The following is a 21,760-nucleotide window of genomic DNA, read 5'->3' on the forward strand; positions in this document are numbered from 1 at the left end:
ACGGTCAACGACTTTAGACTGTACAAAGAATTTTACTGGACCCCCATAGGACCACTTTGACCCTGTTCTCGCCTTTCCCAATGCCTTCTGGTAACAATAGTTTCCAAAATAGGGTAATCGCATTGTGGTGCCTGACTCCATTGTAGATGGATTCCCCCTTTCACATAAACAGTTCTTTGTTTGTACTTTCTTCAATTAGTCGTTTGTTACTTTTATTCAACACAGTTCGGTTTCTTATCGGTTCTTCCCTTGACTCACCGGCTGTGATTAACCGTGTGGCTCTCTGATTTGCCTCACCTGTGTGTGTTTGAAAAGTCCCAGTCTTTCTCTGTGATCTCGAATGACTCATGTCGCCAAAATGCCATAGAACCTTCAGTATTAAAAGAGGGGGCAGGAAGATAACTGAGGTATTGTGCTGTGAATATTTAGGAAATCAGTATCAACTTTACATTAGGCCTGGTGGGAATGTTGCAAAGCTACATGTTTGTCATCAAAAGGTATAACCAAGATTTGTTTTTGGTTCAGTATTTTCCTGCCTCCCTGGAGCTTGCCCTCTCCCATGTGGTCCTCCCACAGATAGCCACCACCAGGGTCAGAGTCAGGTAGCTTTTGACTTTCCCTGGCCACGTAAGAGAGGATTCCTTCGAGGGAATCAGTGACAAAGTTGTCAGATTCATCACATAACCTTCCCCTAAGGTTGTTGGTCTTTTTGTCCTTTAAGGAAAGGGATATTGATGAATGAATTACCCTGGCTCCTCACCATTGTTACCTCCTTGGAAAAATGTTGGGTGAAGGGACCAACAACTTATCTTTCTGGATTTTCCTCTCTTACATGCAGATGGAATTTCTTTTGACTTCGGAAGGGTTTGTTTATTGATTGTTGTTACATTTATTGGGTTTCTTATTACATTTTTATCGAATTTATATGAAATGTACTGGGAAGTAATCAAATATATTGGGGTTCTTATTGAGTTCATATAAAATGTATATAAATTGTACATAACATTGTTTGAGGGTTCAATGACATTTATAGGAGTTTGGTTAAGACTATATCAATTGTTATATCAAATTCACTGGAATTCTTATAAAATGTATATAAGATTCATATAAAATATATGTAAAATGTTAGGGGGTCCTCAAATTTATTGGAGTTCAATCAGATTTATAGGGGTTCTGTTAAATCTACATGAAATGTAATATGCACTACAGCAGGGTTCTTGTCAAGTGCATATAAAATGTATATAAACATTTTTGGGAGTCATTAAATGTATAGGAGTGCAATCAAATGTATTGGGGTTCAGGGGCATGCTAAAGGGGCATGGCCACCTGTCACTTATGAAAGGTTTCCCACTCTACTACTTACCTGAAGCTTAAATGCTATAATTGGCTAAGATTGTGCCCTGAGAAGTCATTGCTGGATCTAACTAAATTCAGTGTCTTTTTTATTTATATTACTGCCAGAAGGAGTGGGGGGAGCATAAAACACAAAAATAAGCCATGGTGTAGTCCCTTTAACGACTGAGAGTTTTGATTAAAGGGAACATACCAAAATAAATTACGGTCCCTAATGGTTTCATATCTTCTATTCTGCCCATTTTCCAGAAATAAAATCTATCTATCATATTTTCTATATTTTTGTATGCTTATTTGTCCCTGCATTATAATGTCCTCCAATTTCAGAGGTGCTTCCAAGCCCATAAAAAGGAAGTGACATCTGCAGAGGAGAGGAAGTTCCATCTGCAGATCCATTCTAGCAGCAAAGGGGCAAAGAACAATAACAAGTTGCATTTCTTCGACTTTGCACCAACCAGTCTTTCTTAACTACTAAACTACTAATCCTGCTCCGCCAATAGTAGTATTACAAGAAGTAGTATTGCTATCATTTGTAGTCATACTTCTGGAAATAGCCCTACTACTGCTACCACTATTAACACACTACTTCTGATATTACTACACCATTAGTACTGGTAGGAACACTGTTATTGTTCTAGACACTAACACTTGAAGTAGCAGTAATTCTACGGCTACTGATAGTGCTAATACTGATCGCCGTAAGGAACCAACTGTTGGTAGTAGAACTATTAAAATCAAATCCGGATTTTATATTCGCTTCATGCCAGAGTCCATCCTCCAAGCGTGGGTTGATGTGTCAAACCATGCTTCCAAGACAATAATGTTGCCCCTGAGCAATGCTTACTGCTACTAACAGCAGCGCTACTACTTCTGGTGCTACTTCTATCTGTACGGTTGGGTTAGAAGGTAGGTGAAGTGGTTGGTGCAAAGTAAAAGAAAATTCAACCTTGTATTTGCCCCTTTGTTGTCATAATGGATCAACAGACTACACTTCCTCTCCTGTGTTTGTCACCTCCCCGCCATAGGCTTAAAAGCGGTACACAAAATAAAGGACAGCAATCGTAAGAAATATGCACACAAAACATTTTTTTTTTTTACACTTTAATTTTTATTCACATTTTACAATGAAAAAAAAATGGAACAACCCCAAACCCCAAGAACCCCCCTACCCCACCACCCCAACTGAGACCCACCCCCCAAACCCTGTGTCCAGACCAGAGCTGTTGTCTCGGGAGACTTAACGTTCTCTCCAACTCCTGTGCTTAGGATGTGATGCGGCTAATGGCCGTGACTCCGGTAGGCTTGGAGCCGCCTTGCCACAGGTCATGGGCCCCCCCAGTCGATTGCCACACATCCCGTAGCCAGACCCGCCCCGCTCAAGGCAGGGACCATGCCTAGAATTCAATGAACCTCCCATCCCCAGGATTGTTGCACTCCATACCAGTTTGTTAGGAACGAGCCAGTGTCATTGTTTACCATGGCAGTCAGTTTGTCCATCAAAAACATGTTTTTCACCTTTTTCAGCCAATCTTCCTTGGAAGGGGCCTCCGGGCTTTTCCATTTCTGTGCGAGGGCTACTCTGCTCGCTCGCAGCATTGTCTCCCACATCCTTGGGTATCGGTGTACTTCCGTTTCCTCCGGGGGGAGGCCCAGCAGCATCGTTGGAGGGTTTAGTGGTAGGAGTTCCTCTATCACTTCTGCCATCCAGCCCCTCACTAACCCTCAGAAGTCTTGGACTTTCGGACAATGCCACCACATGTGGCTCCTGGAGCCAGCCTGTCCGCAACCCCTCGGGCACCTTGGGGACACCCCCGGGAACATCCTTGATAGTTTCACCGGGTCTCTATGCCACCCCTGCAAAATCTTGAAATTGTGTTCCATGTCCGAGGTGAATAGGTTCCCGTGAAAGGCAATTTTGAATATTCTTGACCAGGAGTCCTCTGAAATCTCCTCTCCCGCCAGATCATTCCAGAACTTTCGGAAGCTCCTCCTTCCCTGGAGGTCATACGTGTTTAGGATTTTGTACATACTAGATACCGCTCCCTTCCTCGAGGTCGCCGTGTCTAGGCACTTCTCAAAGGGAGTTAACTGTCTGCTCAGATGGGAACCCCATGACTGGTCGCATAGGATACCCTTAAGGCGGAGATATTCAAAAATGGATAGGGATCCCTGACCGAGAGCGTCCCTTAGTTCCTCATAACACAGGAATTTGCCCTCCTTGAACATCTGCCCAGCCCATTCCATTCCATTCCCTTGTCCGACCAGGTCTGGGAGTGTCGAAACCCTTTACTACCCAGATTGAGGGGGTGGCCCCAGAGGGAGGTCATCGGAGACGGCCATGTAGTGAGGTACGCCGTCTGGGGCCCTTCTTTCCAAATGTCCCAAAGAACCCCCAGAGTCGGGTGGGTTTTCAGATGACTCGGAATCGCTTTACGTGGAGCCCACAAGAGGTCGCGGACCTTCAGAGGGTGAGTATCCATATCCTCCAAGTATGACCAATATATCCCCAGCCCTTCTTTCATGTGTTCCAGGAGGACACGCAGCTGGGCGGCGCGGAAATACAAGTGGAAATCCGGCAACCCAAATCCTCCCTCCTCCCTTGGCAGCGTCAGGGTGGCCCTCCCGGTCCTTGGGGTTTTCCCCTGCCATATAAAGTCTCGAATTGCGTTCCGTAGATCTCTAAAAGTCTGCTCCGGGACGCTGGTTGGGAGTGCTGTGAGAAGGTATAGAAGCCGTGGTAGTATGTTCATCTTTACTGCTGTCATCCTGCCATACCATGAAAGGATCATCTTACCCCAACTCCTCAGGTCAACTGTGATCCCTGCCATTATGGGGTCATAGTTGGTGGTGGCCAGTTTTGTTAAGTCCCTTGTGAGGAGAACACCCAGGTAACGTATTGCGGCCTTCCCCATTGCAATCCCGTGAAGTCTATCTAGGGGGTCAAGCACTGGGTCCCGGGACCTCATTGGGAGCAGGATTGACTTTGAGGTGTTGACTTTCAGGCCCGAGAAGCGCCCAAACGTGGCATCCAGGTCCAACAAGGGGGGGGGGCGAGGTGCCAGGGTCTACCAGGTAGGCTAGGATGTCGTCTGCAAATAGAGAGAGCTTAAATTCCACCTCCCCTCTTATCCCCTTAATTTCTGGATGTGCTCTGATCGCTATAGCTAATGCTTCTATCGTGAGGATGTATATCAGAGGGGAGAGTGGGCACCCCTGGCTTGTCCCTCGGGAGAGGGGGAATGTATCAGTCAGCTTCCCGTACACTTGGACCCTTGCCGTAGGTGCTCTATAGAGGGCAGTTACCCAGCTCATGATGTGGGCCCCAAAGCCCATTTTTCTGAGGAGGAGTTCCATGTATCTCCATTCGACCCTGTCGAAGGCTTTCTCCGAATCTAAGGAGAGGACACATGCGTCGAGCTCCGACTGTTGGGCGAAGTGGAACAGGTCTATGGTCTTGCAAATGTTATCTGACCCCTGCCTTCCCCCGATGAAGCCCACCTGGTCCCCGTGGACAAGCTTCGGCATTATTCCCTCCATCCGCCTCCCCACCACCTTGGCCAGGATCCTGACATCGATGTTTAGCAACGATATGGGGCGGTAGGAGGAACATTCTGCTGGGTCCTTCCCTTCTTTGGGTAGCACTGCTATTATGGCCCCCATCATGGATTCGGGGAGAATGCCCCCATCCAGCACAGAGTTGAAAACCCTCACTAGGTATGGGATTAGGGAGGAGCGGAATCTCTTATAAAAATAGACGGTAAAGCCGTCTTCCCCAGGGGACGTTCCCTCCTTCATCCCGCTAATCACCCTATTCACCTCCTCCTCGGTCACCGGGCCCTCCGCCATCTCCCTTGACAAGGCAGGGAGTTGGATTGAGTTCAGAAAATCTTCTATCGGGGCAACTCCCCCATCATATTCTGACGAATATAGTGTCTCATAGAATTGGCGGAAAGCCTCCCCAATATGGGAAGAGTCATAACCAAGGGCCCCCTGGGCGTTCCTCACTTCCTTATCCATTCTGCTCCTCTGGACCTCCCTCAACTTCCAGGCTAGCATCCTATCCGCTTTGTCCCCTTTATCATAGTATTTTTGCTTAACCATCTGGAGACTTCTCTCTGTTTTGTGGAGGAGTAAGTCTTTTAGCTGGAGCCTGTAATCCCCCAGGGCAGTCACCCAGTCGCACTCCAGTGCCTGATCCAGGGAGCCCCCCGGCTGGAGACAGGCTATTTTTTCTCGCAGGATTTTCTCCTGTGCCTCTCTCACCCATTTCTTCTGAGCGCCTTTTTGGATGAGGACTTCCCGTAAAGTTGCCTTAAAGGCGTCCCAGAGCGTGTGTGTGCCCACTTCCCCATTGTCGTTGAGCTCAAAGAATTCTGTTATGGCGTCTACAACTTCTTGGGCATGGACCTCGTCCTTTAATAAGGCATCTTTACATTTCCAACGGCCTCTGCGTTCTTTACACCATCCCCATGATATGGTGACCCCAACCATATCATGGTCCGACCAGGGGACAGGGTCAACCCTATAGCCTGAGACATACGGGCGGAGGGTTTCGTCCACCAAGATGTAATCTATCCACGAGAACGAGGCGTGGGTGGCCGAGTAGTAGGAGAATGAGGGGACTCCCTCTCTGGGGAACGGGATTGTGTCCACCAGGCCCAGATCATCGTTCACCCTCTGAAAGATTCACGCCATGGCCTCGTCTGCGGGTCTGGAGATCTGGGGGCCTACCCGCTTCCTGTCTATGGATGGGTCCAGTACCATGTTGAAATCTCCCCCTACCACCACCGTGCCTTGCACAAATAGTTTGAGCCTCCCTCTCACCTCTTCCCAGAATTGGGCTTGGCCTTCATTCGGGCCGTACACCACTGCCAGGGTCAGGGGGCGCCTTGTAAGGAGCCCCTCACCAACAAGTACCGGCCCTCGGGGTCTTGCAGAGTGGCTTCACTAGTGAAGCTGACGCCCCTTGCAACCAGGATGGCCACCCCTTTTTTCTTCACCTTGTGGGATGCATGGAAGACCTCTCCAATTCCACCCCCTCTCATTTTGGGTTCCTTCCCCCGCGCCCAGTGTGTCTCTTGCAAAAAAAAAAAAGCCGATCCAGCTTTGCCCTCCTGAATTCTCTGCAAACCAGGGACCTCTTGACCTCTTGGTCGGGGTGTTCAAGCCCCGTACATTCAGGGTACATGCTCCCAGGTCAGGCTGGCCATCAGCCATAGTCAAAGTATCCCGCTCTTTTGGTCACCAGCTTCGCATCACTGCTCCCTTCTCGCTCCCCCTGTCTCACCGGTTGGACACTTTTTAGACCTTTCCCCAACTTTACCCCAATCCCACTCCCCAACAGAAAACCCCCAACTAACTCGAGAACCCCCACCCCCCTACCCGGCTTCCAGCCAGTTAGTTCCACCATTCCTGGCATTAGGCCGGACCACCAGACTACCCTCCTCGGCCAGGCCCGCATTTCAAAGCTTGTTATTGTGAGCCCCCCCTCTGATCTGTCCCCTCAGTCGCCCCCACCTTACTTGCTGTGCAGGGGAATCATTATTCGGCTAAACCTTCATCGCTTCAGATCCCGACCTACAAGTGGTCAGGTCACCCGATCGTCAATTCTCCGAATCGTTACGTTCCCCTTCCCTCACGGACGGTGGAGTGTGCAGCTTCCTGTATTTCCTCGAACTGGTTTTCCTTCTCCTGGCCACGACAGGCCTAAGACCCCCTCCCCGGTCGCTGCCAGGCCCACTGGGCCTCTTCTGGGGGTTGGCTCCATCACATAGTCCTAAATGGCCCCCTTCATATCTTCTTCTGTAATTAGCGTCGCCCGTTGGTCCATATATTCGAAAGTCAAGGAGAATGGGTACCCCCATCTGTAACACACACCTTTGTCTTTTAGTAGTTGCGTCAGGGGGTGGCACATTCTACGTTTCACCAAGGTGTAGGCGGAGAGGTCTTGAAAGATTGAAATCTCTGCATTATTGTAGGTGATCACTCCCGCTTTCCTTGCCTCCTCCAGTACCTTTGCCTTTTCCGTGTAATAGTGAAATCGGGCGAGGACCAACCGGGGGCCTCCCGTCCTTGCACCCGCCCTGTGCACCCGATCAAATGTAAGCTCCGTGGTCATCTCTTTGTTGAACAGGAGGGTAATTATGTCTCTCACCACACGGATTAAGTCTCTCTCCGTTTCTCCCTCCGCTTCAGGAATCCCATAAAATCTAAGATTGTTCCTCCTCTCCCTATTTTCATAGTCGTCCATCTGCCTGGCCCTCTCCTCGTCCCTCTTTTCCAGGGCCGCCAGCCGCATATCCATTTGCACCTCCTGGGTGGCTGAAGTTGACTGATTGGTCTCCACTTGCAGAAGCCTGTCCTCCACCCTATCCACCCTATGGTCCATTTTCTCAAGTTTCTGCGCTATATCGGATTTCATGTCCCGGATCTCCTGAAGGATGGAGGCAAAGTCCCTCTCCATTGCTGTTGTAGCTTGTGTCGGGGCTTCAGAGAGGGCCATGTTCCCAGAGTGGACAGGGACCTCGGTATTGTCTCCGGCCCCCTCGTAACGAAAAGCTTGCAGGGCCTCCTGCCAGTTCATTTGAGTATTTCGTACAACCACTATGTTGGCCACCACTGGCCCAGGGCCGAAGAGATTGCCCCCCGGGACCAAGTGGCAGCGGCCGGAATGGGATCCGCAGGCAAACCCGTTAGGCAGGAGGAGACCCCCACTGGGGGGGGGGGGGACCTCCGGGCAGGCACACGCCCCACCAGGTCCGGGTGGGGGCCACACACCCGGGTCTATCTCCTAGGTCAGCTGAGTCCTGGGTGTCTGTAGGCAGGCACACGCCCTGCGAGCTAGCACAGCGGCCTCCACCTACCTAAATCGAGCTCCAAGTGAGACCTTCTCTCCCTTCGATTCTTCTGTATTGGCGGGCGGAGTGGCTCCTCAGTCTCTTGGGAGGGGGGAGCCCTGTGGGTGCGGGTCGTGGCGTGAGAGCCCACGGGGTCTCCGGTGTGTACAGCCGTTGTCTGTCCTCCCCCTGGCCGCGGGCCGAGGAAGCCCTGAAGCCCCTCTGTGGAGGGGGAGGGGTGCCGCTCTCCCCCCTTGGGGGGCGCCGCGTCGCGGGCCCGGCCGTGTTGCAAAGGCCCTGGGTGAGCTCTCTGCGACGTGTGCTGGACCCGCTCAGGGTGGGGGGCCGTGGTCGTGGGGCCGCTGCCGCCCTGGTTTTGCTGCTGAAGAAAAGCGTGGAGGGGCTCAACTCCTGGTCCACCCCACCACCACCAAGTCACCCCTCCGGGCCCCGGGGGGTATGGGGAGCCAGCGCCTTCGTCCCCTAGATCCGTGAGCCCAGACCAGGCGCAGCACGAGGATCCCATCCTCCTACACACCCCCGATGGGGGCGGGGAAGCCGGAGCCCACGTCCCGCTCCGGGGCCGTTGTTCCTCTCACTCGTTCCCCCCTGCGGGGATGGCCGGTGGGCCGCAGCGGGGACTCGACAATCCGGCGGGAGTCCCCCGCCTCACTGGGCAGCGCCTCCTCCTTCGGGGCTGCGGCCGAGGTTTCCTCCCTCCAGGCCGTCCCCTCGCTCCGTCTCCTCGGGCCGCAAAGCCGTGCTCTGTCGTTCCGCAGCCTCCGAAGTCAGCTCTTTCGGGCAAAGGAGGCACGGGGGGTCCGCCAGCCGATCCGGCACTATGTAGTCACCGGTGCGGTCCGGGGGGACTCAATCCCCTTCGATGGTCCAGCTTCGGCAGGAGAACTGCGCTCAGGCTGCCATTACCTGCACGCCCCCTGGTGGCCTGCCAAAAAATTATTTAAAGTAGGATAGATGTAAAAGAATCGTTTATGCTGAAAAATAAACAGAAGATAACATGTACAGCTGGAATAACGTTATATTTTTGGGAAAACCGTATGTCTCTTTTGGAAGACACGTGTTGAAACAAAAATTGGCTCAAAGGAGCCTGGTCCTTTCAGTTGCATGGAACTTTAAAGCCGTGTGCGCCATCTCACAGAATTCAAGAATCCACATTGAGAAAAAGGTTAGCAGGATGTCAGGCATTGGAGTGGTTTAAAATGAAAACACTGTGAAGGGTGATATCCCCGCTGCACACGAACACACCAGAAGGCCCCAGGCCTAGCACAGCCTTACGGTGCACAGTGTGCCACATGCACTGCACCCTAACGTCCAAACACATGTTGGGGGTAAGGCAAAATGCATTCTTCACACAGAGGCTCACTTTGATTTTACAAAACATAGCCCTAAACATGTTCCAATCTGGGGTTATATTTCAGGTTACACAAAGCACATGGTCATTTTAGAGGTTTTAGAGGTTCAGAAGGGCAGGAGGGCTTAGAGCTAATTTGAGATCAAGGATTTCAGAGCAAGTAGCGTCTTTCATTGCGTAGAGGGAAAGGAATTGGATGGTGGGGTATGTTTGAATGTCTCATCACATTCTACGAATTGCCCTGTACTCCAGGCCATAGAGTTAAAGTCATAAGGGTCTGTTGTACAAACATGTTGTCAATGGTAAATTCCCACGTGAATACTTTTGGTAAATCAGGCCCACTTGCTTTTACGGCACGTGGGAACACCTCCACTTACAAGCAGACCGTTTTTAGCATATTTGGGTTTCACAGCCCACACTAGCCTATACAAGAATGCCTTGTAAGATTCTTATCAGTAGAACATGGGAGAAACTAGTGTGATTTTGGGAAAATTAACAAGAACTTATATGACACCGAAACACTTATAAAGTCGTATGAGTTTGAAGTAGGATTTATGCAGGCTATTATAAGATTCTGCTGTGATCCGTATTGGAAAATCACTAAGAAATTGTTGTATGAGAGTGTAGAGCTGTAGAAAAGGTGGTGTTGAGAAATCCGGCTGCTTTCTCCGTTGCCACTGGATTCGTTATTAGGCCCCTGAGGTTAAGGGCTGTGTTGCCAGCTAGCACGCCAGAGCTCCGAGCTTGATGAACATGTCTGTCTGACAGTGAACAAAAGGGACTGGTTAGTTTTGATTTAGGAAAACCATTTGGCAAAGCTATAACCACCGAAAGTCAAATTTCGCGTGCGCCAATATCTCCATGAAAAGAACAGGAGGAGGCCAGCTTATACTTGGAATGTTTAGGGCATTCTACAGTAATACTTCTTTGGAAACTGGTTCAAGTCTTGTGTACTCCAAAGTCTCTATTTTAGTTCAACTGAATCTGTGGACTCTTCGGGTTGGTGTCATTTCATTAGCATGCCTTCGCTAGCAAGGCGGGGCTGCGTGGCAAATGTGACATGGACGTCAAGAGCAGGATCCCTGCCATTCCAGGAGTGGAGTTTAATGAACTCTCTGAGCCACTGTAAAGTGGGATACTGGTGGCAAAGGAATTCCGCGGAGGGCCGAGAGAGAGTGGCCATCCCTCCCTCCCAAGCCCAGTCAGAAGACCTCGAGCAGGAAATAAGCTTTATTTCCCCTCAGTAAGCATTCTCCATTCGTCATAAACTGCCAACAAAGAAAAGAAACGTCTCCAGTGTTAGCACCTAGTCAGCAGGAACTCTTTGAGGGATGGGAAGCCTTTTTAACTGTGCGGCGGTATAACATGACATTTAGGCAAACCCAGGAAACAGTTTATTATTACATCTTTGCCTCAAATGTGGCGCTTTAGCTGTTTCTATTGAGGTACACATATTGCTAAGCAGTGTGTCCTTTAATTAAGCTGTTTATCTTGGCGCAATGCCGCTTTAGTAACAGTGTTAATGTTGGTACACTTTAGCTCTCACATTAGTTTTGAGCAGATGACCCCTTAGAAGCGCCATATGTTTGGTGTCTGGTTTAACGTTGGGGGAAGTGTGCTTGTTATTTATGCCCGAAATAAAGAATGTTCTTTTATTTATTTATTTAGACATTTGTAAAAGCGCACCTAACCCGAAGGCATCTAGACGCTGGTTACATAGGAATGCGGTTACAGTAGTTCTGAGTTGTCGTCAGTTGCAGTCATTGCACGTTACATTAGGTTACATAGTATGACAACGTACGACAGGTAAGGTTACAGTTTTGCAGGTTACAATGAGTTACTTTCACTGAAAGGCTGCGTGGTAGTTAACGTTAGGCATAGGAGAGAGTGTGTATAGTACTTGTGCTTCTTAGTTATTTTGGCAGAATAACCAGGTTTTAAGGCCTTTGCGGAAGGACCTGAGGGAGGGATCTGATCTCAGTGCTACGGGCATGGCGTTCCATTGTTTGGCTGCAATCACTGGGAAGCTGCAGCCACCAGCTTTTTGGTGTTTGTAGCGAAGGATGTCGAGGCGGAAGGGACAAGCAGATTTGGTGGTCTGTTGGACAGTACTTTGGAGATTGTTTTAGCTAGATAGATTTGAGCAGTGTTTGACAGACATTTATGTGTTAGAGATAGTGTTTTGAATGTTATACGTTCCCGTACCGGGAGCCAATGGATCTTGGGTCTAGCTGTAGAGATATGCTCTTTTTTAGGAATGTTGAGGGTCGCTCTTACCACATTGTTCTGGATGGTTTGTAATTTATTCATGTTTCGGGAGTTGGATACTGCAAAGAGGGAGCTACAATAGTTAATCCTTGACCGTATAAGTGCTCTAGCCAGAGTAATGCAGTTGTCTGTCGTGATGAAGAGTCTGCTGGCAATGATGAGCTTGGCAGTGTAGGCTGCTGCTGACGCGATAGAGTTGACTTGCTTTGTCAAGGAGATTAACAAGTCGAGATAAACTCCTAAGGTTTTTTACCTCTTTCGCTGTGGTGATAGTGATACCGTCAATGGTGAATGTTTTGTATGAGTTGGGAAGGTTATTTAGAAGGGACTGACCGTCAATTAGGAATAATTTAATTTTCTCGTCATTGAGGCACAGTTTATTTTGTGTCATCCAGGCTTGGATTGTTAGGTAGATTTCGTTCAGGACCTTGGAATCTGTGTTGTGGTTGCCGGTGATGGAAGGAAGAATTTGGGTATCATCCGCGTAGTTAGTGTGGATGATCCCAAATTTGTCTAAGAGGTCGAACAGAGTCTTGGTGAAGACGTTGCATAGTGTAGGCAAGATGGAGGAACCTTAGGAGACTCCACAGATAACTGGGGCTGGAACGGCCGCTGCTGTGGTTGAAAAATCTCTCATAGTGCGGTTGGATAAGAAGGATTCAATCCACTTCATGGCATTGGCCGAGAAGTGAGCAGCTGTGGCTAGGTGTTTTCAAAAGTATATTGTGGTTGACCAGGTCAAACACTGCTGAGAGGTCAAGTAGGATTAATATGGCCATGTTGCCATTGTCTTTAATCTCATCTATTCGGATTTTAAGATCCAGGAGGGCAGTTTCTGTTCCGTGACCAGGGCGAAAGCCCGACTGGCGGAGGCCGAGGAGGTTGTGTGTTTCCAGGTATTTTTGTATTTTCACATATGCTATTCTATCCAGAATTTCAAAAGGAATGGTACAGTGGTGATGGGACGGTAGTTGGGGATGTTGGGGTCAAGTGTAGGTTTTTTGAGGAGTGAGAGTACCCATGCTTCTTTAAGATTTTCTGGGACATTGATAGAGGAGAATGAATTGTTGATTAGGGCTGTGATGAAAGGGGCGAGCTCCTCAGCACAGTCTTTGATCAGCGATGTTGGACAGATGTCTCCTTGGAATCTGGATGGTTTCAAGCCATAGATGATTTTGGAGGTTTCTGTGATGGTTATGGGGTGAATTCGAATTTTGGCAAAAACTTGGGCGGTGTCGGTTGGATGTCCGTGGTCTGGATCGTTGAGGCTATTTTAGCTTTTTTGATGTTGACATTGTTTTGGAGTAGTGAGAGTTTACCAAGGAGGGAATATTGAATGTTTTTACACCAAGGTAGATTTTTGTTGCAATGGTCTGGTGCAGGGGCAGGGGTTTTTAATTGGATGAGTTATTCATAGTCTGTTTCCAAGGAAATCTGGAAACATTTGTGTCAACCTAAGAAGTCACCCTGTGCCGTGCTCAGTCACCCTACAATTTCGGGTCTGAGAATATTCTCCCTCCATGTCCAATTATTTGTTGCATATATGTGATTCAGCCTGATGGCATGTACCGGTGGTATCTGATGCAAATTGCTGTCACTGAAAACTGGGTTCAGAGAGCTTGGCATCTTTCAGAGAAAAGGTCAATATTTCTGTGCAGTGCACACCAAAAACTGCTTGACAAAGTTGGACCAGGTTACTGAAAGGAGGAGGACTTTCTTCAAAACCTCTCTATTCAGCGAAGCGCAGCAGAGTGCTGCAAGTGTGTTGGCCGTGGACAGGGGAAAACTTTAATGTGCTTCCAGCATAACTATTATTTAATTCTACGTGAGTCTTTCTTCACTGGTTGCTGAAAAGAGGAGGACTTCTTCAAAACCTCAACGAAGCACAGCGTAATGCTGCGAGTGTGTTGGCTGCGTTAGCCGGGCGGGGGGTGTCCCGGCCCGCCTCACTCGACTTCCCCTTTCATAGACCATTTGTTCAGGTAATGAATTCGCATTACCTTGGAGCTTCGTTTTACAGTTTGAACTCTACCCTGCTAATCACAGCATTGCGAGCTGCAGATAGCTCTTGCTGTGGCCCCTTCTGCTTCCTCGAGGAGGCGGAGCCACGCTGCAACACGCGACGGATCACGTGACTTATCCGGACCTTTTATCCAGCCGTGAGTCACCCTCGCGGCGTTAAGCCCGGCGGGGAAAAGCCCATCAGCTGTTGTGCGGCTGTTAGGCGCTGGTGGTGCCAGATTCACTCGGGAAGTGCAGACTGTGGCAGGGAGACAAGAAGGCAGCAAGGTAACTGCAAGATCTATTTATTCTGAAAGACCTGTATATCAACCTGGTACTTCTGAAATCTTAGTAATTCGGCCTGGTCTTACTGACTAACTGTTTACAATGGCTGACTCCCCGGTCACAAAGCTCTCGCCATATAGGACAGGGGTGGGTTGCTACCCCGAGGTAGCCATTACATGCAGCACTGCCTCATTCGAAAATATTTTACAAATAAATGTGGAAACGGCAGAGGAGGTGGTGAACGGATCAAGTTTAGGAGAAGGGGAAGGCTCCCACACACAGCTTCACTTACAGCCCCAACAGTCTTCCAAGACCCCGGATACATCAGTGCCCCCCATAGAAATTGAAAATCGGGGACTTTTTAATAGCACGGTGGTCATTGACGATAGGGGCTAGAACACGAAACCACAAATAGGACTGTCCCCTAAGGACACAGTGCGGGAGGTTTCGCCCAATTCGATTCCCTTAAATTCTACTCTCTCCTCCCCAAAGGACTTGGGCGCAACTTATGATGAGACGGGTTCTCTAAGGCCAACCGCACCTCCTGTTGTGAACCCCTTTGTCTTCGGTTCCTTAAATGAGAACAAAAGAGATCAGCCTCCAGCAAAAAAATCGGACAACGGTTGGAAACCCTTCGGGATTTCCTTACTGAACACCGATTTCCACACAAACTACTGAAGTACGAGCCAGCAAAACAGGGTGACTATTCGAGAGTGTCTTCTGGACCCCTCTACGCCACGGCCTAGATCCCAACAAATGACCACCCCAGGGTCGTACACATTTATTCCTGAGCGTAAGGGGTCATCACCAAACAAATGGGGGGGTCTCTTGTCTCAGTCAACAAAACTTTACCTTAGGGACCCCCACAAAGATTCCATAAAGGAGTATTCTCCCAGCAAGCGCTGTTTCCAAGTAAACGGCAAAGAAGACAACCCTCTCCCACAGACGAGGATCTCTTGTCCGTCTTGGAATCAACTCAAGGAGATGCTCCTTCTAAAAAGGATCCCCAAATCGATCCTGGAATGATCACAGCTTTTGCTCTTGTAATGGCCCCCTTTATGAAACTTATTGAGTCGCAAAATGATCAGCTTCGGGACCATACGACAACAATCGCAATGATGTTTTCTAAAATGATCTTTATAGAAGGCTTTGTTTCGGCAATTCAGTCGAAACTCGAAAAAAATGACGAACATACGACAAACATTTTGAAAAGTATCATCGAGCCAATCATAAAAGAAAAAGAAATAAGAAGATCGGAAAGGACAAGTCTCAGGTTAGGGAGTGCAGGTGGCCCGGAGAGTGGTCCGACTTCCCTGGAACAGACTCATAACCAGCAGGTGGTTCTGTCTACAAAGAGTACTTTTGAGGAACTTTCCACTACTAAATACAAGGACAGTTCTACCAACACGGACCCTTCTGTGCGGGCAATCAGCCCAGCAACGAAGGAGGGTAGGTGAGCACCGAAGGAAGGATGTTCAGTATCTTCCATTGCAACTAATACTCTGCCCCTAGTTACACGGGATCAGCTCGAGGCTCCAGTGCCAACTAGCAACATCAAATTATTTGACTTATTTAAGAAACCAAATTCAGGTTTATCCCCAATGAAGGAAGGTCTACTTAAAGTAAACAAGAAAGGTGACAAAAACTATGGGAAAATAGTCATACCAACGGACAAACCTATAGGACAGAGACCTTTGCCTACAAGAAAACCCACATTGAGATCTAAAATTGCAACTGGTCTATCCCTTCCAAGGAACTTGGCACTTCCCTGCAAACTGCCAACTCATGAGAGACCAGTAATAAAAAAAAACAGAAATTGCTCCTGCTGCCCGCCTAAAAGTAAATCCTGATGAGTCCCTTCGCCCACTGGACATCACGTTGACAAATGACAACGTGGACATCTCTCTCATGGACTTATCTGTTTATTCAGACATAAACACCTCATGGGAGGGGGAGTCAGGATCGAATACCTCCGGAACAGAAAGTGGTATCGAGGAAGAAGATCCAGAAATATACAGCAAGATAAAAGAAGTCGACTTTAAAGGGGAGACGAAGGCTCAGACGATTAAAGACAGGGCGGTGTGGCTAGTGTCCTTCAAAAAGCCCTCAATGCCCAAGTTATCGATTCCGAACTCGGTCTTCGACAAAAAACTCAAGTGGAAAACTAGAGTGCACTCCGGTAGAGAAAAATCGGCCAGCCCCACAGAAAAAGAGAGGGCAGACATATATCCATCAAACGCCTTGGTTTACACAACACTGGAAGACAGACGGAACTTTCTTGTCCAGAGATCCCTGGAAACTACCAGTAATAAAGGAGTCAGCCCTGACGCGTCAAAGGAAACAAAAAGAACAGTGTCATGGGCAGAAACGATTGAGAGAAAACCGGCATGTGGGCCCAACAATCACAATGCCCACAATGGACCGGGGCCAAAAAATGCCAAGGAACACTATAGAATACTATTGGAAAGAACTCTAGGCTATGAAGACAACCTAATTATGAATCGGGCTAACGTTATGAGGCTCTTACAATCCCTGGATCTTCTGGAGAAATTAAAATCGAGGGATTTAGACTGGATCGAATTTCATAATGAACAGCGACACGACAGTGTGATTCTTCACACAAGTGATCAAAACACTAAAAACTTACTCTTAGAGTTGGGCCCAAAACTTAACTTATATGGATTCGTGCTTAGGGAGTTGGAGGAGGAAAACAGATCCGACTGTGTAGCTACTCGGAAACATCTACTACACAACCACCGAAGTACCACTACCAAACCCTATAAGGACCATCCGATGAAAGCAGGAAATAGTGGTAGAGGGACCCGAGAGGTTGATAGTGGAGGAGACCAAGTGCATATTCAATCAGAAAAAGCAGGACTAAACTTGGTGAACAGTCAAGACGACTGGAGTTGGCTGGCTGGGGTCCCATCTGCTAAGTCATAACGCCAACACCCATCTACGAGTGCCCACTCCAACTCCAAACCAAAAGGGATAAAGATCATGAGTTGGAACACAAGGGGTTATGTGCATTTACTTGGCAATTCAGCAACACACCTGTCCTCTTACAACCTATTTTGCTAGCAAGAAACCTGGTTGTGTGATCTACCTCTTCTGGACAGGTTTGAGCTATATCTAAACCCTGCAACAAAGGGCACAAAAGGTAGACCGAGCTCGGGCCTACTGTTGGGGGTAAAGCGCACTAGTGGCATAAAAGTGCTCTCTTCTCTAAACAGAATCCCTTGGATCCAACTTACTAGGATTTCATCCACGTCAGAACCAGCTTCACTTACTCCAGACTGGCAGTTGCTTATATGCAACGTATACTGGGGCCCAACAGCTCGAGATGAGGAAAAACTCATGGAAGTCCTACTGGAAGCCATAGACGACGCCAGGATTGAATGCCCACTACTTGAAATTCTGCTATGTGGTGACTTGAACATGGAATGTTACGACAAGAAGCAGAGGAAAATAGAGTTCCTGCCTTTGAACGCCTCAAAAAAAATAACGAGAGGCGTGGTCATGGAGAAGGAACTACTAGCCAGAAATATACACTTGGTAAACGGTAACTTGGCGGGCGACAAACCAGCCGCCCGTACATGGAAACGGGGTGCCCAAACACGTACATTGGACTATATTTTTGCATCAGAAAACCTCTTTGGCAAATTAATATCGTTGGAAGTGATCCCCACGATCCAGAGTGATCACAATATCCTGGAACTCAAATCTGAGGCCTGGAACAAGCTCTCGTCTGTACCAGGCAAACATCTACCAAACCAGTTTCTTGAGTCAACTCCTGGTGGCAATAGACTACGCATGGGAAGAAAAGAGATGACTCTGGTGCTGGATTCCTTAATCAAGGACCAAGGTCCCAACTTGATAGAATATGCTGAAACACTGAAGATCTTTCGCCCAAAAGTAGTCGCCAAGGAAATTCACCAATGCAAGCGGCACCACTATGATCACCAAGTAGTGACAAAAAAAAACTGGTAAAAAAAAGCCAGGAGATTATATGTTAAAACCAGTGCACCAGCTGACTTAGTCCTGTATACTAAATCTAGAAACACCTACAGGAACTGGCTTAAGCAACACAAACATCAAATAATGCAACAAGACAGTTAGAAGATGCTTCACCTACTATCTACTAAAAACATCACTGGTATTTGGAAGTTGATCAATGAAATAAACATCCCTTCCGACTCAAAAATGGTAAATCCAATTGCCTCAGAAGTTTGGGAAACTCACTTTCGGAACCTTTACTGTATGGGGAAAATCTGTGGTCCTGCCCCATTCTTACCATCGAATGAGCCCTGGGACTTTAAATTTGGAAAACAAGATATTCTAGACCTTATTAAACAGTCCAATTCTTCAAGGGCTGCAGGACCTGATGGTCTCACCAACGACATCCTCAAAAGGGACCCGGAAAAATGGGCTTCGTTCATGCTGGATTTGTATAACAAGACTAAAAAAGTTACCTAAATCTTGGACGACGTCCATAATTGTGCCGATCTTTAAGAAGGGGGATAGGTCCGTGCCCACAAACTACAGACCGATTGCCCTTTTGGATGTCGTCGGCAAAATATTTGCAGCACTAATCTTGAAACATCTAAACGATTGGAGTTGGCTGGCAGACCATCTGGACCCTTGGCAATCAGGCTTTCGAAAGGGCATTGGAACATCCTTAAATGTGCTACTCATCAATATAATCAAATGCATGGTTAAGGCCAAGAAATATAAGAACATCTAGATCGTGTCAATAGACTTGGAACAGGCATTCGATTCTGTTGATTGCGGAATGCTATGGCATAAATTAAGGAAATGGGGATGTCCGACCAACCTGAGAGAACCTCTCAAAGCACTACACACGTGGACAACCCTCAAAGTAAGGTTGGATAGACAGGGCAACCTCTCAAACAATGTGGTGGCCATGAACGGTCTGAAACAGGGCTGTCGGTTGGCTCCCGCCGTTTTTTGCCTTTTTATATCCGACATGCAGGAAGCTTTCGAAGCAGTGAGGTGTTTCCCCCCAAAAATCGCGGAGATCGTCGTGGGAAGGCTGTTATTTGCGGACAATCTTCTGTTGCTAGACCAAACGGCCATCGGACTTCAGCGGCAACTAAAGGCACTCGAGTCATACACAAGGAAACGGCCTCCGTATAAATCCAAAAAAATCAAAGATCTTGAGGCTAGGACCTATCATCGGCATGAAAAATCTAAGGTGGTACCTTTCCGGGGAAGAAGTACCAGTGGTTTCGTCCATGATATACCTTGGAGTAACCTTAAACAACAGCATCCAAGATGGTCCAGGTATCTGCAGGCTTAGAAGTACAGTTACAAACTTAGCTTCGCAAGCTTTGTTAATCAAACGACGATACTGTTCTTTTTCCCTTCGTCCTCTGATAGATTTCTACAAACTGAAAGTTGTGCCAATTCTCACTTACGCAGCAGAGGCGAATTTCTTCATCAACTCAGATGTTTGGAAACTGTTGGAGGGCCTATTCTGGAAAAGAGTATTGGGCTTACCGACATCAACTCCAATCGAAAGTGTGCGTAAGGAACTGGGCCTATCGTCCCTTTATATATCTACGGTCTGGAAATCCCTGACACTCCTCGGCAAATGTCTGCACCCCCAGGAAAGAAGTGGATTTGTGGCAATTAATGAAGCAATCAAAAGACAATTGATTCCGGTCCTAACCAAGTGGCAATTAATTTGTTTAGAAATCCTGAATACCATAGCACTAAAACCAGACAATCTCATGTTAAATCCGCTCATGGTAAAGAGGAAACTCTTGGACTGGGACTGGATAGCCACCCTGGACAGGCTCAGTGCTTTGCCATCAATCACCCAAGGTATGGACGAGCACTATTGCAGAGGCACCGTCCACCCTTACTTGGACAAATTTCCCTCAAATACGGAAAGGCAGCGGTTCTTAAAATTCAGACTAAACCTCTTCCACACAAGAGAAGTCTTAGGGAGAAGAACCAAAAAAGAGGAAAACCCCAGTTTGCTGTGTCGAGGCTGTGGGCAAGAGGCTGAAACCTTACAGCATCTAGTGATGAATTGTGTTACCTTAACTAAGTTCAGAGAGAAATGGTTGGGGACGCACCTTTCAAATTTAAGTACTTTAACCTTGCAGGACAGGTGGCTAATTCTGAGAAGGGGGGAAAAAGTATCTAAGACCCTGGCTCTGTTGAACGTTATGAGAGAAACTTTTACAATTCTGGAAATTTAGTTATTTTTCTTGAGTTATACTATTTCCCCCCTATATATATATATATAATTGATGTAACTGTGTTTTTTTTTCTTCTTCTTTTTTTCCAATTCTTTTCTTTTCTTTTTATCTCCACAATGCATTTAAAGTTTCCTTTGGTAACTAATTGATGCAATAAAAATAAAAAAAAAAGAAAGAAGAATTCAACGTCAACAAGGTACAAAAACAGCAAATGCAGCAATTCTGGATTCTTGTACAATTGTGTCCGTACGCATTTCCAACTGCGTCTGAACAATGCTTTACCATCACATTTAACATTCACATACCTTAAAATAAGTCTAAATGGTGGTATTTTCTAACCCAAATCAGCATGTACCAATTGCAGAGTGCCACTCTAAAAGACGATCTAAAAGCGCCTGAGATAGAATGTCACTGCACCTCGCAAAGCACACAGTGAAACACACTTGTGATCCCTCATCCAAAAGTCACTCATGGTGAGCAAAATCCATCAGAAATGACTGATGTGGGAACTGAAAGAATTCCACTTAAGTCAAGCTTCTTCCGACAGAGATTCCCTCTGTCTCAACTCACCTAGTAAAAGAAACTATGCCCCATAATTTGGAATATACTGTTTCAACATCTTCAATGAAATACACAATTTCCAGGTTGGTAGTGGCTAACAAAAGATTGCTGAGCCTAAATGGCCTAGAAAATACATCATGGGTGGCAAGTATGATTCACCACTCCCAAGATAATGCAACTAACTCAAATGACTCGTGCATCTTGTGAAATTCACATGGATCCTGGTCTCAACCCATGTGAGGGACATATTCATGAAAGAGACAGCAAGCATGCTCCTTCAATTATTCACACGCCAAGAGGCCTGCAGGTTGCACCAATTAGTGTAGCACAAACTTAAGAGAAAGATTCAGCATGGCTCACCCTAGTAGCATCCCGCTTAACCACAATCTAGAGGTGCAGGATTCACAGGAGTCAACTTTGGCAGCATTGAGCTTCGCCCTCAGTTCACTTGCCAACATGTTTAAATCTCTGAAAGAAGAATTTCACACGTATTCAGGAGTTTTGATGGAGCTCTCACAAGAAGTGGGCAGCTGCAAATCCTCTCTAGTTGGTCTGAACACCACATTAAACAATCAACAAAAAGACCAGTTAGACCAACTCACAAAAAATGAAAGAGCACACACAGAAAGTTTAAAAGAGATAAAAAGAGATGTTGGCTTGTTCAAAGATTCAAATTAATTACTATGGAATGATTTTAAATCTACCCTTGCCACCAGCATAAAGCCAAACATGACTATGGCTAATTGTCCTGGCACTGGTCAAGATGACATTTTCTATGGAGACGGTACTCCTCTCTACGTCAGTCCTAAAAGAATTCATGAGACCAGCCCAAATAGTCGATGAAAATGAACTTA

Source organism: Ambystoma mexicanum, chromosome 4p, assembly GCF_040938575.1.
Source record: "Ambystoma mexicanum isolate Mex_15411 chromosome 4p, UKY_AmexF1_1, whole genome shotgun sequence".
In the NCBI taxonomy this organism is placed as follows: domain Eukaryota; kingdom Metazoa; phylum Chordata; class Amphibia; order Caudata; family Ambystomatidae; genus Ambystoma; species Ambystoma mexicanum.